Raw genomic sequence first — 23,525 nt, forward strand, 5'->3', positions numbered from 1 at the left:
TCCCATCCTCTGTCATCCCCTTCTCCTCCCACCTTCAATCATGCTCAGCATCATGGTCTTTTCAAATGAGTCAGGGGAGTTGGCATGGAGGGCACCAGATCTGACAAAAGCACCCTTGGATCATGTGTCTGGACATAGGAGATGGTGGAGTAGAAAGATATGCACTCATCTTCTCCTGCAAGAACTCCAAAATTACAATTCACTGCTGAACAACTGTAAAAGGAGAATTTTGGATACCACCAATAAAAGATACCCACATCCAAGGGCAAAGGAGAAGCCCCAGCAAGATGGTAGGAGGGGAGAAATTCTGTTTAGAATCAACCCCATCATCGCCAGAGACGCTCACAGGGCTCTAACAAACCTTGTGCCCCCCTCCCCCCGCCCCCAGGGCCCAGAGACCCCATAGAGACTGAGACAGAACTGTGTCTGAGTGTCTCCTGAAGAGATACGGGTCAGCAGTGGACTGCTGCAGGGGCAGGGGCTCTGGGTGTAGCAGACTTGGGTATGGCATAAGCCCTCTTGGAGGAGGTCGCCTTAACCCCACCACAGAATTTACATAGGACTGGGGAAACAGACTCTTGGAGGGCACAGACAAAACCTTGTATGCACCAGGACCCAGGAGAAAGGAGCAGTGACCCCACAAGAGACTGACCCAGACTTGCCAGTGAGTGTCCAGTAGTCTCTGGCAGAGGTGTGGGTCGGAAGTAGCCTGCTGCAGGGTTGAGGGTACTGAGTGCAGTGGTGCCTGCATGGGACCTTTCTTTTTTTTCTAATTTATTTTTTATTGAAGGATAATTGCTTTACAGAATTTTGCTGTTTTCTGTCAAACCTCAACATGAATCAGCCATAGGTATATATATATATTCCCTCCCTTTTGAAACTTCCTCCCATCTCCCTCCCCATCCCACCGCTCTAGGTTGATACAGAGCCCCTGTTTGAGTTTATACAGCAAATTCCCATTGGCTATCTATTTTACATATGGTAATGTAAGTTTCCATGTTACTCTTTCCATACATGTCACCCTCTCCTCCCCTCTCCTCATGTTCATAAGTCTATTCTCTACATCTGTTTCTCCCTTGTTGCCCTATAAGTAAATTCTTCGGTACCATTTTTCTAGACTCCATATATATGTGTTAGAATATAGTATTTATCTTTCTCTTTCTGACTTACTTCACTCTGTATAATAGGTTCTAGGTTCATCCACCTCATTAGAACTGACTCAAATGTGTTCCTTTTTATGGTTGAGTAGTATTCTATTGTGTATATGTACCACAACTTCTTTATCCATTCATCTGTCGATGGACATCTAGGTTGCTTCCATGGTCTAGCTATTGTAAATAGTGCTGCAATGAACAATGGGATACATGCTTTTCTTTCAATTTTTGTTTCCTCGGGGTATATGCCTAGGAGTGGGATTGCTGGGTCTTATGGTGGTTTTATTCCTAGTTTTTTAAGGAATCTCCAAACTATCTTCCACAATGGCTGTATCAATTTACATTCCCACCCACAGTGCAAGAGTGTTCCCTTTTCTCCACACCCTTTCCAGTATTTTTTTTTTTGTAGACTTTTTGATGAGGGCCATTCTGACTGGTGTGAGATGATATCTCATTTTAGTTTTGATTTGCGTTTCTCTAATAATGAGCAATGTTGAGCATCTTTTCACGTTTGTTAGCCATCTATTATGACTTCTTTGAAGAAATGTCTGTCTAGGTATTTTTTTTTTGGCACTTTTTGATTGGGCTATTTGTTTTTCTGGTATTGAGTTGTATATTCGGGGAATTAATCCTTTGTCAGTTGTTACATTTGCTATTATTTTCTCCCATTCTGAGGGTTTGTCTTTTCACCTTCCTTATAGTTTCCTTTGCTTCTGCATGGGACTTATTGAAGTGCCTGCATGGGACCTTTTGAAAGAGGTCACCATTATCTTCATTATCTCCACCATAGTTTGGCCTCAAGTCAAACAACAGGGAGGGAATATAGCCCTGCCCCTAAATAGAAAGTTGGATTAAAGATTTACTGAACATGGCCCTACCCATCAGCATAAGACCCAGTTTCCCCCTCAGTCAGTCTCTCCCATCAGGGAGCTTCCATAAGCCTCTTACCCTTCTCTATCAGAGGGCAGACAGAATGAAAACGACAGTCACAGAAAACTAACCAATCTGATCACATGGCCTTGTGAGAAACTGTGAGCCATTTTGTGTAGGGCCACCCAAGATGGACGGGTCATAGTGGAGAGTTATGACAAAACGTGGTCCACTGGAGAAGGGAATGGCAAACCACTTCAGTATTCTTGCCTTAAGAACTCCATGAACAGTATGAAAAGGTTAGGATCACATTTACCTTATAAAAGGCCTCCTGGATGGCTCAGCGGTAAAGTATTCACCTGCCAGTCCTGGAGAAGCAGGAGTCATGGCTTGATCCCTGGGTCAGGAAGATCTCCTAGAGGAGGAAATGGCAACACAGTCCAGGGTCCTTGCCTGGAAAATCCCATGGACAGAAGAGCCTTGCGTGCTATGGGGTGTCCATGGGGTTGCAAAGAGTTGAACATGACTGAGCAACTGAATGTGCACGCATTACCTTATAATAATGCACTCAGATGCCCATATTTTTCTGTGTGGTTTTCTGTACATGTGTTTCATTTTACAAAAAGAAAAAGATTTAAAAGTGAAAAACAAAACAATAATAGCTATGAGATGTTTTTATTCATAAGAGTGAAAAAGAATAAAATAATTAGCATTAAGTCCTATTAACTGGAGAATTAGTTTGTGCAACTTTTCTAGATATCAGTCTACAATTGGTATTATCACTTAAAATGCACATAACCAGTTACTTAACAATTCCTCTACTAAAAATTAACAAAGAGATGATGCAAAAAATTCTGTACAAAATATTTACTACTGGAGCAAAGAAAAATAGCCAAACAAATTGAAGAAAAATTTTTGGTCTCTTCCTCTTGCCTGAAAATATTATCACTGTATACATGGCAGAGGAGCTAAATTGATCATTTCATCCATGGCATAAAACCACAAATTTTGTACAGTGACAGAGTATATTAAATTTACCAATAAAGTAACAAATTTCCACCACCAACATGAATTTTTTTACGCACCAAAATGTGCTTTTACTGTGAAACATTAAAAAAAAAAAAAACTCTACAGGAAGGAAAAAGTGAGATTAAAAATACAGTTAAAACAGAAAAAAATGTAAAGAGAAAGGTTATCAGGCAATTCGTTTTAACAAGTTTTGGTGTTTCATTTGTAGGTCTTTGAAAAGGTTGACTTTTATAGCCTTTTACCCAGAGCTTGCAAACCTTAGTACTTAAAGATATACTTTATCAGAAGTCTGTTTAGCAGACATTATGAAACTGCAGTGGAAGGAAAAGATGTCTGGTGTAATTGATGGTTGAGCATTGTCCTGAAGTTTCCAGTACAAAATGACCTGAGGTAATCCAACCAGGCTCATAATTTTGAGGTCTTCCCAGTTGGGCAAGCATGCAGTGGGTTGGTGGAGGAACAGCTTCCCTGTTGCTGTGAACAAGCTAAGGAGGGTGGAACAAGGTTAAGGGCCTCAGCCCATCTGTAACCTCACCTGACTTATGCCAGGTAGGCAGCACTGCACTGCACTGCCTCTTCTCCATTTGCATATGATCTTCACAAAGCATTTTACCACACAGATTTCCCCCACGTTTACTATTATTCTGGATAGACTTTTCATTTTATTCAGCCTGCCTAAAAATGCTGGATGAAGCAGATGGACAAAAGATATGCTGTAAAGATTTTCCTTCCAGATCAGCCCACAAATCCACGTTTTCACCTACTCTACTCAATTCTCCATACCCCACCTCAGCTCAGCTCTCCTGGAGGATGGTCTGCCCAGCTCTTCCTGTGCTGAATCAATATGTGAACATGCAAATTGATATGTGAGCAACCTGACAGAGGTTGGTAGAGAATGCAAAAAAAAAAAAATATTAAGCTAATATTTAAATGGGTATAAATCACATTAGGTACTTTGGTTTCAACTGTTCACCACAGGAAAATTTCCATCAGAGGATGAGTTTAGAACTCACTAGGCAGAGAGGAAAACAAGCGTCAGAGGAAATGACTAACAGAAAAAAAGATAAGAAACTCTGGGTAGGATTGACTCACGTTGTTCAGTTTAATTTTCATTTCTAAATTTCATTTTGTTTATTTGCTGCTTCAGAGAAAACATAATGCTTAAAAGTATTTATACCAGTCTTAACCTGGTGGCTCAGAGGTTAAAGCGTCTGCCTCCAATGCGGGAGACCCGGGTTCAATCCATGGGTCGGGAAGATCCCCTGGAGAAGGAAATGGTAACCCACTCCAATATTCTTGCCTGGAGAATCCCATGGACGGAGAAGCTTGGAGAAGTCCATGGGGTCGCAAGAGTTGGACACGACTGAGTGACTTCACCACCTTCATCTAACATTTCAAGTTCATCGATCTAATTAAACAACAAAGCAATTAGAAGTTCTAAATTTACAGGAGGGCTTCCCTGGTGGCAAATTTGGAACTTCTAATTACTTAGTGACTAAACAGCATCAACAACAAAATTTATAGGGGACAATCCACTAAATTTATTTTCTTATCCCAAACAGTCTTCCCTTTGTTCAGAGTGATTCTAAATCAAAATTTTTCGAAGAATTTAGGGATAGCAGTATGAGCATAAGGGTTATAATCAACAGCACTGAGTCTGAGTACTAGGACCTCTACCTAATAGCTGTTTGACCTTGGATTAATTGCTTACTTAATTCCTGTAAGGCTTAATTTTCTTATCTCCATAATAGGTCTAATAAGATCTCCATTACAGGTCTGCCATGTGCTTTAAACAGCCCTACAACTATTGCTATCATGAAAGAAACATACTAAATACTCTAGTTGATTGCAATATTCTCACTTTAATATTTTGGAAATTATTTTCCAAAGTTATATATAAGAAAATAATTCAATACTCAGAATACTTGATTTTATATCTCGTACCTTGCATAGTCTCTGTTTCCCCACATTTTTTCCCCTCCTTTTTTTTTTTTTTAAAGATAGAAGGGTTGGTTGATGGGCACTGGTGGTTGAGAAAGAATAAGGCAACTAGCAATCTAATGCTTTCCCTGCTGACTTTTGACCAATCTCCTTTTTTTCTGCCCTGAATCTCAAGTACAGTTCTGTGGGTTCTGTGTTCCTAGTGCCTTACGGGTTCTTCAGTTTTATTGGGATGATGTCTTTTCAGTATATGTCCTCCTCCCCACCCTTAGGAAACTTGGTTCGTAACTATGACTGGTGGTGGTGGTTTAGTCACTAAGTTGTATCTGACTCTTGCGACCCCATAAAATGTAGCTCACCAAGCTCCTCTGTCCATGGGATTTTCCAGGCAAGAATGCTGGAGTGGGTTGCCATTTTCTTCTTCAGGGGATCTTCCCGACCCAGCATTGAACCCATGTCTCCTGCATTGCAGGCCGATTCTTTACTGACTGAGCTACGAAATGGATTTAATCAAGTGCCACTCCTCCAACTTACTTTTTGTCTGCCAAAATCTTTTTTGAAATGTTTTCTGTATACTTGACTCCCTTCATCTCTTTGTCCTTTCTGAATACACCTTTTGTATACTTACACCGTCATTTAGTGTGGTATGGGGATACAAACATATGTTGCTATTATGTCATGCTTAACCAGCTGCTTGAAAGAACAAGTATGGAAATTGAAACATAGGATTCAAACTAAAGATGTGAATAATGAAAAAGAGAAAACAATTTTTAAAACTCCAAGTAAAGGATGTATAAGAATTGTGATTTTTCAGTTCCTGAAAAGGAGATCAATCCATACATTTAATTTGAGCCTATCCATTATACAGCTTTCAAGATAATGCACAAAAAAGCTTCAACACTTTTTAAAAAAGTATTTTCTTTCTTTTACGATGGTAGTGGAACACTTATTGTGTTTTTTTTTTTAAAAGAACATTTTTAGGAGTTTTTCTATCCTTATTCTTTGAATTTATAAATAGGGCTTAATGCATAGGATACAAAGAGTAAGAACTAAAACTTAACATTCAACTGGCTTTAAGTTCAAACTTCACTTTGAGAAATTCATAGGGTGTTAAAAGTTGCTGGTGACTTCAGTAAAAGATAAAAGATGACTTTGATTTTTCTTTTTTAAAAAAGACTATAATACTCGGTGTTTTCTAAAACTGAAAGAATGAACCATGAACAGCGACTTAATCTTGGTAGCTGATATTCATCTGAGCCCCATTTTGCTTGAGCTGTGTAACTGAAGAGACTTTGCTGTGGTCGGAGCAATTATTTCTTATCTGCTCTTTTAAATTGGAAAACAAGGAGAACGTTAAAATTGAGGTATAAGCACCACTACATTCAAAGAAATAAAAGACAAAGATTTGATTCTGAACACTTACGAAAACATAGCAGCCTATTGAAGTTTAAGTCAATATAACAAATAGTTTCATATGAATTTTTATTTATTTATAGAAAAGAAAGCTTCTCTATTCAAATTGAGCCTTACCAAATGCCTGCAATTAGCAAGTCTCCATTAACCTAAAATCTGCTCCTTAGTCTGGTCTTTTGGGAAATGGAATTAGGTCACTCAATATTTCATGAACCACTAAAAAAAACAAAATATAAATTTACTAGAGCATACTGAAAATACTACTTGCCAAACAAATCACAAAATTATTATCAGTTGTTTGGCAAATCCTCTTTCCAAGTGTTGCATCAGTTATAGAAAACTGGGTCCTTTTACCAAATAGCATAAGCAGTAGGGGGATAAATTTGCATGGCAAAGAGAATATTTGCACCTGTCTATCAAAGCATCTTTTTTATCTAAGATAGTGATGAAAAACTGAAAATTGTCTTACGAAGCTTTTTCTTTTACAATGTTTATGAAACACCCAAAAGCACATGTTATAAAAAAGTATCTTTCTAAGAGAAATCTCATGGTCCTGGTACCAGTGTTCAATATATGTTGGTTGCACGCGTGCATGCTCAGTCACTTCAGTCGTGTCCGACTCTCTGCGATCCCATGGACCATGGCCTGGCAGGCTCCTCTGTCCATGAGATTCTCCAGGCAAGAATACTGGAGTGGATTGCCATTTCCTTCTCCAGTGATAAAGTATGAAGTGAAGTGAGTGAAGTGAAGTCGCTCAGTTGTGTCTGACTCTTTGCAACCCCATGGATTGTAGCCTACCAGGCTCTTCTGTCCACAGGATCTTCCAGGCAAGAGTACTGGAGTGGGTTGTCGTTTCCTTCTCCAACATTTTGGTTGTGTAAATGTTAACTGGATGATAATCTCATGTTAATTACTCATTTCTTTATGCTTTTAATTTCTTGATTAAACAGAAGTGTTTGATTGAGGCCTGCCCTCTTTGAAAGGAATAGAAATTTGAGAGGAAAACAGATGGATTTTGAGGAAGGAAGTGAATAGCCAAATGGTCAAAACCACTCCCACAGCAATTAGACAAAAACATTGTGATCACAGCATAGTGGTGTCTGACATTCTTACATGGGCCATAGGGACCGTTTAATATTTAGGAAGAATTCCATTCTTCTCAGAATTACACTTATTTATCTTCTTTTGGTTGCGACACCAATCTACAGATGTCCTTTTTTTTTTTTTTTTTTTTAACCATTTATATTGTTGTTACTTAGTCGCTAAGTTGTGTCTGACTCTTTGTGACTCCATGGACAGCAGCCCAACAGGCTCCTCTGTCCTGTGATTTCCCAGACAAGAATACTGGAATGGACTACCATGTCCTTCTCCAGGGGATCTTCCTGACCGAGGATTGAACCCACATCTTTTGCTTGGCAGGCGGATTCTTTACCACTGAGCTACCTGGGAAGCCCTTTATAAAAAATCTTACAAATCCCAGGCTTTAGAGACAATTCGGGATCTTTTCCTCTAGACTACAGTGGCTCATGCTAATTGAAGCCTGTAACTTGCTACGAGCTATTGAAACTGTTTATATTAACAAGACGTACATACTGCCAGGAAACATACCATTTCCAGCCTTTGTGGGCTGCTGCTGCTAAGTCACTTCAGTCGTGTCCGACTCTATGCGACCCCATAGACGGCAGCCCACCAGGCTCCCCCGTCCCTGGGATTCTCCACGCAAGAACACTGGAGTGGGTTGTCATTTCCTTCTCCAATGCATGAAAGTGAAAAGTGAAAGTGAAGTCACTCAATCATGTCCGACTCTTAGCGACCCCATGGACTGCAGCCTACCAGGCTCCTCCATCCATGGGATTTTCCAGGCAAGAGTACTGGAGTGGGTTGCCATTGCCTTCTCCGCTTCATGGGCTAGGTCTCAGCATTTAGCAACTTGATGAAAACAATGATGTTTTCTCTCCATATTGCTCAAGCTCATGAAGGACTGAAGTACTTATGTAGCAAAACTATTTTGGAGGCCAGAAAAATAATTTTTAGCATAACTTTATTCATTGTTTTATGGATCTGTTAATTTGCTGTAGATGAAAACCATTGTTCCTTTGCTTATAGCAATGGTGTTTATTTTCATATTCTTATATAAGTCTGTGTTCCAAGAATTGAAGCTTCATCTAATTTCTGTAGTCATCACTTAGAATTCTCCTTTCACTGGAGAATTCTCTGTTTCCTTTGTAGACACAGGACAGCAGATGTTAGTTGTGTCAGCAAAACCAAGATTTCCTTTGTTTTAAGCAATTTTCTATTTGCAATGCAAGCCAATCTGAAAGATTCTGCTAAAAATCCTACACACTTGATACAAAGGCATGCAAAATCAGTTTCTAGAATGAAATGGTTTAAAAAAAATGCTTAGGAGAAAGAATTTAGATCAGAAATTTGTTTGATATGTATGGCCAGGTTAATGTATAGTTAAATAATCCTAAGAAACAGTGTCAGCAAATGACAGAAGCCTGGTAGAGTAAGAAATATAAATAACAAACAAACCATAAATAACAAACAAATGCATAAGTAAGATACACATAAATATTTATAGAATTTATTTAATATAAATATAAATATATTAGAAACAGATTTATATTTATATTAAATAATAATATAGAAATATATTTATCATATAGTTTTATTATTTAATTCAGCCTAGTGATATATTTATGAGGCCATCTATTGCAGTGATTAATAACAAAGACTCTGAATGCACATTAACTAAAATGTGCTAAAATATTGGCTCTGTTGCTTTGAGCATTTGACAAATTAAAACATTAGTACTAGGTAACTGATTAGCACAAATACCAGCATTTGCTATTATTAGTCAGTTTGTTACAGAGTCCTGGAAATTTTTGGATACATTCTTTTCCAAAATTTCATTTTGCTAAATTTCATGGGAAAAACATACTTCTTTGCATTAATATGTTTTCAAAATGTATTTTAAAAATTCAAATATACAAATCATTTTAATAGATACAGCTTGGGTTGCTTGCTGCATACTAACTTCTAGAAAAGGGTTTACTCTCACCGAAACATTCTTTCTAAATTACACTCCTGTGTGTATTACTTCAGTGCCTCTAAAGAGGCAGTCCTTCCCATCCTGTGACCTTGGATTATCAGAGAGGGTGACCTTCCTTTGATCTGAGTATCTTGTCTGTGCTGCTAAATTTGAGGACAAATAGCTTGTGCCTTTGTAATCTACAGTCCATGAACTTTGTCCCTTTGGACTTGCTGTTTATGCAAGACAGAGGAAATGTCTTCAGGGAAAATTATGTCATTGAATAATAGAGCAGAAAGTGAATTTGGAGGTCACATGGCTAACTCTTCTTTTCCTAGGACTGACATTCTTAGAGGAGATGGTAACAGGACAGGGTGAAGGCAGAGGTGGGGTTTAATGCATGGCCCTTCCTCCTATAGTGTATGTTGTGATGATACAGAGGGGACAGTAATTGAATCTGGAAAATTCTTGAAAAACAAGTTAACTTACTCTGTTTTGATGCCTATTTTCCTCATTCTTGATAGAAAAGTAAACATGAAACCTCATGAATAAGATTCAAATATTTAAGGAATTTTACATCTAGAAATGCTTTCATGACAAGCCTTTGTCAGTAATGTAACCACACTCAAGTTATGTAATTATTTATGATGTCACTTTGTGGGCATTAAATGAGACAATACACGGCAAGCCCTTTGTTCAATGCCTGGCCCACAGGAAGGAATCAACAAATATTATCTATTTATATTATTTTCTTATATCTGGGAATCCTCTTTCAGCCAAAAGTCTAGGTAGAAAAACATTTACTCACATTCTTGGTGATAATTACTGTATTATTCTTCACAGTAACTGAAGCATCAGGTAAGAAAAATAGTGCTGTCCCTGTTGAAATCTGGGAAAACACAGATACTAAAAATTTGCAAGCACATTTCAATTACCCAAATAGGTTAGGAGCAGAAAAAGAAACATATTCTTCATTTCCTGCTTTCTTAATCCTAGGTTTAAATACTTCAGTTTTAGATGTTTTCAGATTCTCAAATAACTGACTATGAAAAGGAAATTGTTTGATTAAGTAAAATATACCAGAAAGCTTTAGAAGTAGAGAAGGAAGCTCTGTGGGTTCTCCTGGAGACTTCCTTCTTTTTCCATCAACAGTGCAGCTAGAAAAGTAGAAATGGGTTTGATTGACCACTTCCCCTTTACCAAAATAAAAAAAATAAGAAGGAACTAACATGTGAGCTATTTTTATAATATTATATTTATTTTTCCATTATTGAAGAAATATGTAATAATCACTCAAACTTACCAACCAGTAACCACTTGCTAAGCAATGCAGAGTTACTTGAATATATTAACCTGTTTAATCTTTTCTACTCTGATAAGAATGATTTTTTATCATCACCATTTGTTTTACAGAAGAGGAAACACACTGGGAGAGGGTGAGGATCTGCTTAAGATTCCAGAGCTGGAAAGCAGCTGAGCTGGAATTCCAACACCAGGGCTCCAGACCAGAGGTCTCCTCAGTACCTTGAAAGTACCTGCACACTACTGTGCAGGCTGGAGGATAAGGAAAACAAGGAAAAATTGGACTCTGAGTTAATACTGGGTTTTGAACAGCAGTTAGGAACTTGATAATTTTGTCAGTTGGCTTCCAACTTGGGAGTAATAGAGGAAAGGAAGATACAGTCAAATTATAATAGTCCTTCTAATGATTGTGTGGACAAAGTGTAACAAATTGCCACAGTTATTCACAGTTACTCATGCAGTCCAATCTAGATGCTCAGGGTGTCCATAATGGGCACCTGGCATGAAGAAATAATCACCCTGCTGGGGGCAGGGAGCTGTGTGATCGTGATCCACACAGGGTTTTCATCTTGCGTTTCTCACATTTCCCTTCCCTCTATTCAGACAGAGAGTTGACTTTGTGTTCATTCTCCTCGGGAGAGGATGAAGCAACATGAAAAATAAAAGTTGCCCTGCAACTGCTTTTCCATCCCGGCTCTTAGTTCCAAAACCTAACTACAGAGAATGCAAGAATTCATCAGCATAGACTCTTGAAGGAAACTGATTTCCTCTTCAGACACTTGCTAATGATATTAACAACTGCTAATACTCACAGATCTCTAACTATACATCAGGCACTTTTGGAAGCACTATATACTCATTAAATGCTTTCAAAACCCTGTGAGGGAGTTACTACTACTATCATAAGAATGCTCTGCAAGGGTGATGATTTTTGTCTTCTTTTGTTTACCGCTTTATCTCTTATTACCCAGAAGAGCACTTGGCAGAGATTAAGTACTCAATAAATATTTGTTGGAGTGAATTTTCATCTAAAGACAAAGGGGTTGAGGCACGGACAGGTTAATAACTTGCCCAAGTCCTACAGTTGGTAGTAGGAGATTTTGCAGTATTCACACTTGGGTTGGGGACAGAAGAGAGGGGGGAAACCTGTGGTTCCTGAGCAGAAGGCCACTAGGGTCCTGTTGTGCTGCCCAGGAGGTGGCAAGACCACATTGAAGGGATAGTTGTGTTGGTTGGTGGGCAGCTGGAACCTCAGGTGGCATTGTAAGTGACTAAACTGTCACACTTGGGCAGAATGAGGATAAGGAGGCAGAGAAGCAGCAGGGAGCCGCTAGTATGAATGCTACACACACAAAGGCAGCGGGTCACCTCTAGGACAGCCTGTGTTGATCAGTGACCAAGGAGCAAACAGCTACCCCTCCCCTGACTGATGATTTGTTCTCTGCCAGCCAAGCCAGCCAAGCAGAATGGGTTGTAAAGCAAAAAATAGTTCCAGAAAATGAGCAAAGTGCTATCATTTTTGCATGTTTAATTTTTTTTTCTACTGAAGCATTATGTAGGGAAAGAATATTAAATGTGTCATCAGAAGGCCTAGGCTTTCATTCTAGCTTGTCCCATTCCAAATTCCTGGCCAATTTATCTAATCCACCTGCATCTCTGTTTCTTCATCTCTGAAATGGGGATTAAAAATAATCAAGGTGAGGACAAAAAGATTTTTTTTAAATGTAAGCTAAAACTCAGTGAAATGTATTAATGCAATGTGTTGATTTTGGACTGCTTCCATTCCATTTGCACTTGATTTTGAGTGACATACATCATTTTGGCAGTAACAGGCTGTACTTGTGTGTGTGTGTTGTTTTTTTTTTGGTTGGGGGCGCTGCACTGGGTCTTTGCTGCTATGCCTGGGCTCTTCATTTGTGGCATGTGGCTTCTTCTCTAGGTATGGTGCACAGGCTGAGCTGCCCTGAAGCATGTGAGATCTTAGTTACCCAGCAAGGGATCAAACTGGCAACCGCTGCATGGAAAGGAGGATCCTTAACCCCTGGACCACCAGAGAAGTCCTGTACTTGTGTCTTCTTAATTAGACTTTTTGTAGGTTAATATATATTGGCAGGTCACAGTCCATGAGTTCACAAATAGTTGGACATGACTAAGCATGCATGCACATATATATATATATATTTTCATTTCTATGTTTATAATAAATGGATATTAAAACACTTTTCAAAGTTTAAAGCAGTTAGAAATATGAAATGTTAAATGATTGATAGGTTGCTATTGTTGCCTTCTGGAAGTTAAAAACTAGACTGTCATTAAAATGTTTCATGGATAATCTTCAGGTTCAATAATATCCTGACAGGTATTTATTTCACTGTACCTTTTCACTGAGCTGTTCTAATATTGTAGCTGGAATTAATTTCTGCACTAAAGACTGAAAAAATAAATTTCTAAAACATTTAGGCATTTGTTACTAATCTGTTTAAGATTCATCAACAAGACACAGGTGGGGACTTAAAAAAAATGTATATGTGAGAGTTATGAGTGAAGTTTTATTTGGGGCAAAATGAGGACTATAACCTAGGAGACACAGATAGCTCTAGGAAATTACTCCAAAGAGGTAGAGGGGGAAGGTCAGCATATGTGTGATTTTGATGAAGGGAGAGTACATGTGATCAAGCACATATTTTTTGCAGAAACTTTCTGCTAGTTTTGTGAACATTACTGCTATTCACAAGGAGTAGTCACTGCCAAGAAGGATGTTAGTGCTTTTCCGGATATAAGGAGATAAAAAGAATCTATCTGAAGACCTGTTCTTCCAGTATTCCCAGAGAAGAAAGTGCCTTGTTTCTGCTCTCCAGCTTGAGTTCCTTTCAGGGGAGAGTTGAAAGTCACCTCCAGCAGCAGCACATGACTTAATCCCTGTAGCTGTAGATGGCAATTGCCAATTTGTAGTTGCCATAGGGAAATCTTTCCCTCCAGTTTTACTTTAAACAAAATGATCCTGAAACCAAGCGAAGGGCTCATGTACACACAGCATGGAAAGCCAAACTCTGACAGTGGGAGTTTGCAGGAAAGGAAGGCTTTATTGCAGGACATCAAGCAAGGGAGTGGGAGGCAAGCCTCAGATCTACTCCAGCTTGGTCTTTCGTTAGGCTTTTATTTTTTAGGGGAAAGAACCAAAAAGCTGGGATTAATTATTGGTTTGTGACACTCCTGTGACGTTTCTTAACTGAAGTTTTGGGAGTCACAGGATGTCTCTGGCCAAGTGGTCCATGCTTGGGGGTCTGTTAGCTCACCTTGCCCTTGAGAAACAACCTGGATTTGTGGATTAATTACGATAGCTTATTTAACTTATATTCAGAGTACATCATGAGAAATGCTGGATTGGATGCAGCACAAGGTGGAATCAAGATTGCCGGGAGAAATATCAATAACCTCAGATACGAAGATGACACCACATTTATGGCAGAGCGCGAAGAACTAAAGAGTCTCCTGATGAAAGTGAAAGAGGAGAGTGAAAAAGTTGGCTTAAAGCTCAACATTCAGAAAACTAAAATCATGGCATCCAGTCCCATCATTTCATGGCAAATAGATGGGGAAACAGTGGAAACATTGACAGACTTTACTTTTGGGGGCTCCAAAATTGCTGCAGATGGTGACTGCAGCCATGAAATTAAAAGATGTTTGCTCCTTGGAAGAAAAGTTATGACCAACCTAGACAGCATATTAAAAAGCTGAGACATTACTTTGCCAACAAAGTTTCGTCTAGTCAAAGCTATGGTTTTTCCAGTAGTCATGTATGGATGTGAGAGTTGGACTATAAAGAAAGTTGAGCACTGAAGAACTGATGCTTTTGAACTGTGTTGTGGAGAAGACTCTTGAGAGTCCCTTGGAGAGCAAGGAGATCCAGTCAGTCCATCCTAATATTCAGGAAATCAGTCTTGGATATTCATTGGAAGGACTGGTGCTGAAGCTGAAACTCCAATACTTTGGCCACCTGATGCAAAGAACTGACTCATTTGAAAACACCCTGATGCTGGGAAAGATTGAAGGTGGGAGAAAAGGACGACAGAGGATGAGATGGCTGGATGGCATCACCGACTCAATGGACATGAGTTTGAGTAAGCTCTGGGAGTTGGTGATGGACAGGGAGGCCTGGCCTGCTGCAGTCCATGGCGATGCAAAGAGTCAGACACGACTGAGTGGCTGAACTGAACTGAACTATGATAGTGATAACAGCCATCTTGGTATATTAAAAATATTATCAACAACAGCAATCTTAGTCATCAGACTCTGGTTGGTGAGTGTTCTGTTAGGACAATATTGAGGTCAGAGGGGACAAGAAGCGGAATACAGTTTTACACCAAGAGATTAATTACAAACTCAGTCAAGGACCTTGGTTAGGGGGATTTAGTTTCAGCCCTTATAACAGTGCAAGTGAAATATACTATGAGCAGTGAGAATTTAGAGAGCCTCTTTAAACAAATGACTTGAAAAAAATTAAAAAATGACTTGTGGGGAAATATACACTGGGACATTCATCCATCAAATACACATCAGTGCTTACGGGTGTGCACTCCTGTGGATACTGAGGACACAACAGTAAACTAACACAATGACATGCTGTTCATGGAGCTTACATAGCACTGGGGGAGGATGAATACAGATTAAATACACTGTGTTGTCAGACACTGTGATGAGTAGACAAAGGATGAGGTTGTTTGGGGAGGGTTCTGGGGAGGAGGTGGTCAGCCAAGGACTAGTGGAGGACTCACCAAGGAGAGCTAGTGAGGTAAGGAGCAAGTTGTGTATATATCTGTAAAGAGGGTTTACTCTCTCTCAAATTTTCTTTTTCTCTTCAGACCTATGATTCTTTTTCTTTTGTTATTTTAAAAAAAAGTCTTAAAAATAAATGAACATGTAGCAATAGACACCTATCACTGACTTTACTAACTGTATGCAAATAACTCGGGCTATTTATACAAGAGAGCCTATAAAATGCCAAGAATAACTGGAAGTCTTTATACTTTTAGGCGGGCACATTTCATCTAACAAATGAAGGAAGAGACTTAGATGGAAGTAAGTCACTTCTCTCATTGGCTTGTGACTGATGATCTTGATCACTGTGGCTTGATCTTACTCATCATATAAACCCAAATGCAATCATACAAGAGCATAGAAGATACTAGAAACTCCACAGAGACACAGCCCAAGTAAGTGATATGACTGAACTGTACAGAGACTAGAAATGCTATAATCTTCACTCTCCATTTTAGGCTTATTTTAATTACTGTCATATTCTATATGTGTCTGTCTTATACCCTGTTTTTAGATTGGACTGTAAAATTGTTAATTCTTTATTTGTAAGTGAAAATCCATCAAAATTACTCTCCAAATTCTATCCCATTTTCAAGTAATCTGTTTAAATCTTTAAAGTGCTTAACAAAATATTTGAATCTTAGCCTCCTTTGCCGGAGAGTTGAATTTGAATGTTGTCATTTTTCTAGCAGAGACATTAGAATTTTTGAGACTCTGTTTTACTGTACTCTTACAGCAATATACAGATTAGAATAAAGACTTAGTTAAAATTAAATGGGTTTATAAAGATAGTTTGTATTTTCAATGACTGCATGAAAATTGCTTCTGGGATTAAACATTTCTGTATTTTGTTGTCATTCGGCTGAAATGTATCAGTGTTACATAAAGTAAAAAAGAGCTATAAACCTAGGAGAAAGAAAGGAAATACCCAGTATAGAATTTTTCAAAGGCACTACTATTTTCTACGTAAAGTATTTAATTTCTAAACAAGTTTAGCAAATATCAAAAGCTGTATTTTCTTTGCACTTAATGGCTACATTCATATGAGTTTTTATGTGGATAACTAATACCTATCCAGGGTATTAGTTAGTCATCCACCCCTGTGTTCTTTAAGAATCCTTATATCTTATTTTTAAAAAAGAAGCTGAAGTAAGCTTTTTGTTTATCTGCCGAATCAGGAACTTCTCATGACTTGGCGAGGAGTGGGAGAAAAGTAGCAGTTAGTTTCTAGGTGTACAGGAGACCCTTAAGGATGATCAAACGTTTTCCTTCTTGTTTCTAAATCATTTCAGGAAATAAATGCAGCTTCCCCTAACACAGAATGACTATGATAGGGCTCAGAGACGAAGCTAACAGGAAATAAGTGACCAGCGTGACACTGGAATTTGCACAGGCCCATTAAATCATATTCCAGTCTATAATACACCTGGGTGCTATTTCTATGTATCATGTGAAGTCAGGGTCTAATTAGGTGTATCTTTCCTCTTTTGTCTCCCAAACATTTTAGCCTACTCCTGTTATGAAGCCCACTGTACTATCCTGTCTGTCGTATATCTGGGGTTCTGTCTCCAGACTCTATGCATCTCCCTATATCTAGTCCTGAACAAACATCACATTACCGTAATTACACGGCTTTTTATATGTCTTGCTATCTGGTAGGTCAAGTTCTCTCCTCTATTCTCTCAAATTTTAGGGGACTATTTTAGTCCTTTGCATTTCCATTTGAAGTTTAGGATCAGGTTTACCTCTAGAGTCTCTTGGATTTTGAATATGGGTAATCATTTGATTGCAAAGAAGGACAATTTTGTCTCTTCCTTTCCACTCCTTACCTATGTTTCAAGCAGGTTCCTCCAACCTCCCATCCTGTGTAGAGGATTTTATTCCCTTTTATTCTGAAAAATATCCTGGGGGCTTTCCCAGTGGTAAATGGTAAAGAATCTGCCTGCAATGCAGGAGATCTGGGTTCGATCCCTTGAGGGGAAGATCCCCTGGAGGAGGGCATGGCAATCCACTTCAGTATTCTTGCCTGGAGAATTCCATGGATAGAGGAGTCTGGCTGGCTACAGTCCATGGGGTCACAAAGAGTTAGACACGACTGAATGACTAATCATTCACTTTTTCTTCCTGAAAAAAGCTAAGGTCTAGGCTGCCCAATGCTGCCAGCAGAATTCCAGATCCTGCTCACTGCATTTCATTTCTGTTCATTTGGTCTAGGCAAAGTTTCTCTCACTCTTGATTCTAACTTTGTATCTTCTTTTTATATGACTTTCACTTTTTATGTCCCTGTAGCAGAATAGGTTTTACCAAAGAACACGATCTCGAGGATTTGAGGCCAGTTGAATCACACAAAGCCGGACTCTTCCCCACTGCTAGGGGGAACCATCCCTCTCTCTTAACTATTCTCACCCTCCTCCTTTTTCTTTTTATTTTTCAGTAAATACCATGCACTGAGCACTGTATTGGTGGTACTTTTATTGTTCAGTAACCAAGTCACGCCCAACTCTTTGCAGTCCCATGTAGCACACCAGGCACACCTGGCTTCCCTGTCCCTCACCATCTCCCAGAGTTTGCCCAAGTTCTTGTCCATGGAATCAGTGACACCATCCAGCCATCTCATTCTCTGTCACCCTCTTCTTCTCCTGCCCTCAATCTTTCCCAGCATCAGGGTCTTTCTCAATAAGTTAGCTGTTCACAGCAGGTGGCCAAACCAAGTGTTGGAGTTCAACTTCAGCATCAATAATTCCAATGAGTATTCAGGGGTGATTGAAGATTAACTGGTTTGATCTCGTTGGTACTTTACAGACAGTATTTTCATCACCATCTTACAGGTAAGGAAAGTAAAGCCAGAAACACTAACTTGCCAAAGGGCATTCAGATAGTAAGTGGTTGGCTCACTAAACAACCATTCACTCCCTTCCATCACCTTCTCTACCCTGAGCTTGATCCTCACTGCATCCCTTGTTGGGGGTAGGGGGAAGGGATGTGTTTTAAGTTCATCCTTTTAGTTCATTATCCTTATGAAAGAAAGGCTTTAGCAAAGTGAGATTATTGTTACAGTTCAGTTCAGTCGCTCAGTCATGTCCGACTCTTTGTGACCCCATAATCACAGCATGCCAGGCCTCCGTGTCCATCACCAACACCCGGAGTTCACTCAGACTTATGACCATCGAGTCAGTGATGCCATCCAGCCATCTCATCCTCGGTCGTGCCCTTCTCCTCCTGCCCCCAATCCCTGCCAGCATCAGAGTCTTTCCCAATGAGTCAACTCTTCACATCAGGTGTCCAAAGTATTGGAGTTTCAGCTTTAGCATCATTCCTTCCAAAGAACACCCAGGGCTGATCTCCTTCAGAATGGACTGGTTGGATCTCCTTGCAGTCCAAGGGACTCTCAAGAGTCTTCTCCAACACCACAGTTCAAAAGCATCAATTCTTCAGCACTCAGCTTTCTTCACAGTCCAACTCTCACATCCATACATGACCACTGGAAAAACCATAGCCTTGACTAGATGGACCTTTGTTGGCAAAATAATGTCTCTGCTTCTCAATATGCTATCTAGGTTGGTCATAACTTTTCTTCCAAGGAGTAAGCGTCTTTAAATTTCATGGCTGCAATCACCATCTGCAGTGATTTTGGAGCCCAAAAAAATAAAGTTTGACACTGGTTCCACTGTTTCCCCATCTATTTCCCATGAAGTGATGGGACTGGATGCCATGATCTTCGTTTTCTGAATGTTGAGCTTTAAGCCAACTTTTTCACTCTCCTCTTTCACGTTCATCAAGAGGCTTTTGAGCTCCTCTTCACTTTCTGCCATAAGGGTGGTGTCATCTGCATTTCTGAGGTTATTGATATTTCTCCCTGCAATATTGATTCCAGCTTGTGCTTCTTCCAGTCCAGCGTTTCTCATGATGTACTCTGCATAGAAGTTAAATAAGCAGGGTGACAATATACAGCCTTGACCTACTCCTTTTCCTATTTGGAACCAGTCTGTTGTTCCATGTCCAGTTCTAACTGTTGCTTCCTGACCTGCATACAGATTTCTCAAGAGGCAGGTCAGGTGGTCTGGTATTCCCATCTCTTTCAGAATCTTCCACAGTTTCTTGTGATCCACAAAGTCAAAGGCTTTGGCATAGTCAACAAAGCACAAATAGATGTTTTTCTGGAACTTTCTTGCTTTTTCGATGATCCAGCAGATGTTGGCAATTTGATCTCTGGTTCCTCTCTTTTCTAAAACCAGCTTGAACATCTGGAAGTTCATGGTTCTTGTATTGCTGAAGCCTGGCTTAGAGAATTCTGAGCATTACTTTACTAGCATGTGAGATGAGTGCAATTATGCAGTAGTTTGAGCATTCTTTGGCATTGCCTTTCTTTGGGATTGGAATGAAAACTGACCTTTTCCAGTCCTGTGGCCACTGGTGAGTTTTCCAAATTTGCTGGCATATTGAGTGTAGCACTTTCACAGCATCATCTTTCAGGATTTGAAACAGCTCCACTGGAATTCCATCACCTCCACTAGCTTTGTTCGTAGTGATGCTTTCTAAGGCCCACTTGACTTCACATTCCAGGATATCTGGCTCTAGGTGAGTAATCATACCATCGTGATTATCTTGGTCGTGAAGATCTTTTTTGTACAGTTCTTCTGTGTATTCTTGCCACCTCTTCTTAATATCTTCTGCTTCTGTTAGGTCCATACCATTTCTGTCCTTTATCGAGCCCATCTTTGCATGAAATATTCCCTTGGTACCTCTAATTTTCTTGAAGGGATCTCTAGTCTTTCCCATTCTGTTCTTTTCCACTATTTCTTTGCATTGATCACTGAGGAAGGCTTTCTTATCTCTTCTTGCTATTCTCTGGAACTCTGCATTCAGATGCTTATATCTTTCCTTTTCTCCTTTGCTTTTCGCCTCTCTTCTTTTCACAGCTATTTGTCAGGCCTCTCCAGACAGCCATTTTGCTTTTTTGCATTTCTTTTCCTTGGGAATGGTCTTGATCCCTGTCTCCTGTACAATGTCACGAACCTCATCCCATAGTTCATCAGGCACTCTATGTATCAGATCTAGGCCCTTAAATCTATTTCTCACTTTCACAGTATAATCATAAGGGATTTGATTTAGGTCATATCTGAATGGTCTAGCAGTTTTCCCTACTTTCTTCAATTTCAGTCTGATTTTGGTAATAAGGAGCTCATGATCTGAGCCACAGTCAGCTCCTGGTCTTGTTTTTGCTGACCGTATAGAGCTTCTCCATCTTTGGCTCCAAAGAATATAATCAATCTGATTTTGGTGTTGACCATCTGGTGATGTCCATGTGTAGAGTCTTCTCTTGTGTTGTTGGAAGAGGGTGTTTGCTATGACCAGTGCATTTTCTTGGCAAAACTCTGTTAGTCTTTGCCCTGCTTCATTCCGCATTCCAAGGTCAAATTTGCGTGTTACTCCAGGTGTTCTTGACTTCCTGCTTTTGCATTCCATTCCCCTATAATGAAAAGGACATCTTTTTTGGGTGTTAGTTCTAAAAGGTCTTGTAGGTCTTCATAGAACTGTTCAACTTCAGCTTCTTCAGTGTTACTGGTTGGGGCATAGACTTGGATTACTGATATTGAATGGTTTGCCTTGGAAACGAACAGAGATCATTCTGTCAGTTTTTAGATTGCATCCAAGTACTGCATTTAGGACTCTTTTGTTGACCATGATGGCTACTCCATTTCTTCTAAGGGATTCTTGCCCACAGTAGTAGATATAATGGTCATCTGAGTTAAATTCACCCATTCCAATCTATTTTAGTTCACTGAATCCTCGAATGTCAACTTTCACTCTTGCCATCTCGTTTGACCACTTCCGATTTGCCTTGATTCATGGACCTGACATTCCAGGTTCCTATGTAATATTGCTCTTTACAGCATCGGATCTTGCTTCTATCACCAGTCACATCCACAACTGGGTATTGTTTTTGCTTTGGCTCCATCCCTTCATTCTTTCTGGAGTTATTTCTCCACTGATCTCCAGTAGCATATTGGGCACTTACTGACCTGGGGAGTTCCTCTTTCAGTATGCCTTTTCTTACTGTTCATGGGGTTCTCAAGGCAAGAATACTGAAGTGGTTTGCCATTCCCTTCTCCAGTGGACCACATTCTATCAGACCTCTCCACCATGACCCGCCCGTCTTGGGTGGCCCCACAGGCATGGCTTAGCTTCATTGAGTTAGACAAGGCTGTGGTCCTAGTGTGATTAATTTGACTAGTTTTCTCTGAGTATGGTTTCAGTGTGTCTGCCGTCTGATGCCCTCTTTCAACACCTACTGTCTCACTTGGGTTTCTCGTACCTTAGACGTGGGTTATCTCTTCACGGCTGCTCCAGCAAAGCACAGCCACTGCTCCTTACCTTGGGCGATGGGTATCTCCTCATTGCCACCCCTCCTGACCTTGAACGTGGAGTAGCTCCTTTAGGCCCGCTCATGCCCGCACAGCCACCACTCCTTGGACGTGGGGTTGCTCCTCTCGGCCCCCGCCCCTGACCTCGGGCGTGGGGTAGCGCCTCCCGGCCGCCGCCCTGGCCTTGGACACGGGGTATCTCTTCTCGATATCAACAGTATATTGTTACAGATATACTGCTAAATGCTATCAGGGAAAAAATATGTTATTCTATTTTAGATTTTAGTGTAAATTTCCTTATGTTTTCATTGGCCATGAAAACATTTACTTGGAATTCCTTTTGATAGTTTTTCTGCAAAAGCTTATAAGATATAGAAAGGATTTTTAGAGTCAGTGTATGCTTCCAACAGTTTTTATCTTTAGTACTTACTGGTTTTCTGTTGTAAAATGTGCACATATATCTTAAAAAATAAAAGTCTTCAAGTTTGGAGTTTTATAACTATAAAAATTAAGAAACCAGACTTTTGCTTTGTAGAAAATATAACTATGCAAGTAACTACAGAAATGTGATGTTAAAGTAAAGCTTCATTAATGAGTTATGACTGTTGAAAGCATGTTCTTGAAAGCAAGATAAGCATTTGTCAGATGTCCATGGGCCTGTGCCAAATTTTAGATGTAAAGATATATTTGCAGAGAAATATAGACAGCTACCAATTCATGCTAGGAATTTTTAAATGTCTTCTTTACTTGAATTAAATACAATGTAAAATAGTTTGATTTTGCAGAATTAACAACCTCCTCATTTTCATGTAGAATTATGTGGTATTTGACCAAATGAGTAAAGATTATATTTAATTTAAAATGTTGATCCTATGGACAAATATGAGTCTATATTCACAGATAACGTTTATAAGAAGTTCATAATTTCCTCAGGAGCACTGGCCAATAGCATAAAAATCAATTAAATAGCAGGAAATTGTCAGAGAATGTTTAATGTTTAGGATTCCTGTGTGCTGTTTCCTGTATCTCTTGAGCCCTCTGTTCCTTATCAGTTCCTGTCAGGAGGAGAGAAGTGGCAAGCCACTCCCAGGACTAAGATCATAGAAACTGGATGCTTGCATAGGATTTCCTAAATTAGCCTTTGCATATGGAGAAAGGGATTATTTATGACCCTCTTTTGATATGGATTGCCTTTTGGCCTTATGGCCTCTATTGCTCCTTATTTCCTTGGTAACTTGTAAAACCTGGTCTTTTGATCTTTATCTGAAGAAGCTACCTTGTAATACAGTATATATACTCACACAGAATTCAATAAAGCACCCTTGTTCCACCAGAGACTTGGGTCCCCGTGTCCTTCTCTCTATTTCTGGCTGATTCCCTGGACGGCAGAAGCTGGCTGCGTAACCCAGGGAATATTAGCCTCTTTCCTTCTTTCACTTTCTTATCGTTGACACTGGATCACCAGCTTCTGGTCCAATTAAAGGACCCCAACAAGAAATGCTTTTCAAATAAAACCTCCAATTAAGAACAACACTTCCACTCTAAAAGCTATTTTTGTTTTTTTTTTGAGATTTTAAACAAATAGACGAAGGAATCCTA

General features: G+C 39.5%; 1 protein-coding gene across 1 annotated transcript in view; it reads left to right on the plus strand.

The window, feature by feature from the left end:
- The first annotated feature begins 15,918 nt into the window (after positions 1-15,918).
- The window catches only part of HPGDS (hematopoietic prostaglandin D synthase), a 29,055-nt gene continuing 21,448 nt past the window's right edge, over positions 15,919-23,525 (plus strand). Inside the window, exon 1 of the mRNA XM_004009700.6 lies at positions 15,919-15,956. The gene's annotated coding sequence lies outside the window, so the exon portion shown is untranslated. The remainder of the gene's footprint in view (positions 15,957-23,525) is intronic.

This window comes from Ovis aries, chromosome 6, assembly GCF_016772045.2.
Source record: "Ovis aries strain OAR_USU_Benz2616 breed Rambouillet chromosome 6, ARS-UI_Ramb_v3.0, whole genome shotgun sequence".
Taxonomy (NCBI): domain Eukaryota; kingdom Metazoa; phylum Chordata; class Mammalia; order Artiodactyla; family Bovidae; genus Ovis; species Ovis aries.